The sequence below is a fragment of the Mandrillus leucophaeus genome, unplaced genomic scaffold (assembly GCF_000951045.1).
Source record: "Mandrillus leucophaeus isolate KB7577 unplaced genomic scaffold, Mleu.le_1.0 Scaffold630, whole genome shotgun sequence".
Lineage (NCBI taxonomy): Eukaryota > Metazoa > Chordata > Mammalia > Primates > Cercopithecidae > Mandrillus > Mandrillus leucophaeus.
Window position 1 is genome coordinate 533289 of NW_012106809.1, and position 2354 is coordinate 535642.

A 2354-nucleotide genomic window follows, 5' to 3' on the forward strand; every position below is an offset into this window, starting at 1 on the left:
TCTCAATCTCCTGACCCTGTGATCTGCCTGCCTCAGCCTCCCAAAGTGCTGGGATTACAGGTGAGTCACTGTGCCTGGCCATGCCCAGCTAATTTTTAAATTTTTTATACAATGAAGGTTTCACTATATTGCCTGACTGGTGTCTAACTCCTGAACTCAAATGATCTACCTGCTTTGGCCTCCCCAAATGCTGAGATTACAGGCTTGAGCCACCAAGCCCGGCCTATCCCGTCTGTAACAAAAAAGATGCCTAGTGCGGTGGCTCACGCCTGCAATCCCAGCACTTTGGGAGGCAGCGGTGAGCAGATCTCTTGAACCCAGGAGCTTGAGACCAGTCTGCCTGCGCAACACAGTGAAATCTAGTTCCTACAAAAAAATTTAAAAATTAGCCAGGTGTGCTGGCATGCCTGTGGTTCCACTACTTGGGAGACTGAGGTGGGAGAATTGCTTGAGCCCTGGAAGTTGAGGCTGCAGTGAGCCATGATTGTGCCACTGCACTGCCATCTGGGCAACAGAGTGAGTCTTGTCTCTAAATAAATAAATGAAGAGAGAGAGTCATGCTCTGTTGCCCAGGCCTGACCTGAATTCCTGGGCTCAAGTGATCCTCCCACCTCAGCTTCCTCAGTAGCTGGGGCAACAGGCATATGCCACCACACTCAGCTTTGTTGGTTTCATTTCTTGTCCCCAAGGGTCTCTTCTGCATTCCCCTGCCCTTTGTATGGTCCAAGTCCTCCCCTGTGTGGTGGGTGCCATTCCAGGTTTAGGGTGTAAGACTGCGCTACAGCCATGGTGAAGATGGTCATGTGAACTTCTTTTCCCTCGCAGTGGTGATGCTGAAAGACCTCAACCCCAAAATGCTATTTTCCTCATTTCTTTGGGCCCCATTTCCATACCCGGAGTGAGGCAACTTCAGTAATAAACAGTCCTCCTTCCCAGCCCCGCAGGCTGAACTCCCCAGCTTGCAGTTACTCTAATAGAGACTGGCCTGCTACTTCAGCTGCTGTAGGCAGTGAGCCTCCTAAGGCTTGGCCTCAGCCTGTCTCCCCGCAGAAATGGGAGACAGGAATCCTTGGAATCCTTACCCACTGGCCAGTGTGCTGGCCCTCGAGGTGACACCTCTACCTGCCAGCTGCTTAGGCTAGACCCTGGGAATCTGCCTGACTCCTGTCCTGGTCTCACATGCTACATCTAATTTGTCAGCAAATCATACTGTCTCTACCTTAGAAATGATAGCAGGATCTGTGTCTCCCACCTTTACTGCTGCTCCATCCTGGTGGGAGCCACCACTGACTTTTACCTAGACAACCGCAGCCGTCTCCTACCTGGTCTCCTGGCTTCCACTTTTGCCCTGTTACAGGCTCTCTCCGCACAGCAGCCGGAAGGTTCCTTCCAAATCAGGAGTCATGTCATGTCTCCCCTCTTCTGAAGATCCTGTAATAGCTGCCATTTCACTCAGAGTAAAAGACTCCATCTTACAAGGGCCACCCAACAAGGTCCTCCCAGTCTAGCTCCATCAACTTTCTGACCTCATCTTCTACACCCGAGATCGGGTTCGGGACCAGCCTGGCCAACATGATGAAACCCCATCTCTACTCTGCTTCGGCCACACTACAGAAACCCAGGAGCTGCTTGGAGCTCTTTTGTCAGTGTTCAAGGAGTAAAATTTCTATCCATTGGCCAGAGTCAGAGCTGCGGGCTTTGTGGGGTACACCCAAACCTGCACCAGCAACTTATGGATGGAATTTGCATCATTTAGATTGTGAGGAAATTCTAGAGCCCAGAAATAACCTTAAAAGCTTTTGGGGCCAGGTGCGGTGTCTCATGGCTGTAATTACAACACTTTGGGAGGCCGAAGCAGGTGGATCACTTGAGGCCAGGAGTTTGACACCAACCTGGCCAATATGGCGAAACCCCGTCTCTACTAAAAATACAAAAATTAGCCAAGTGTGGTGGTGCACGCCTGTAATCTCAGCTACTCTGATGGCTGAGGCATGAAAATTGCTTGAACCCAGGAGGTGGAGGTTGCAGGGAGCTGAGATTGCACCCCTGCACTCCAGCCTGGGCAACAGCGTGAGACTGTCTCAAAAAAAAACCAACAACTAGTAATACGTAATGTTTACATATTAGTAGTATGTAAAATTAACATATGTTTACATACTGGTAGTATGTAAACATTACATACTAGTATGTATACATATGTAATGTGCCTGGCCTCTCATTTCTTATTTTTGGACATCTGAAATATTTCTTAGTATCTTAAGAACGTAGCTTGGGGGCTGGGTGTGGTGACTCATGCCTGTAATCCCAGCACTTTGGGAGGCCAAGGTGGGAGGATCACCTGAACCCAGAAGTTC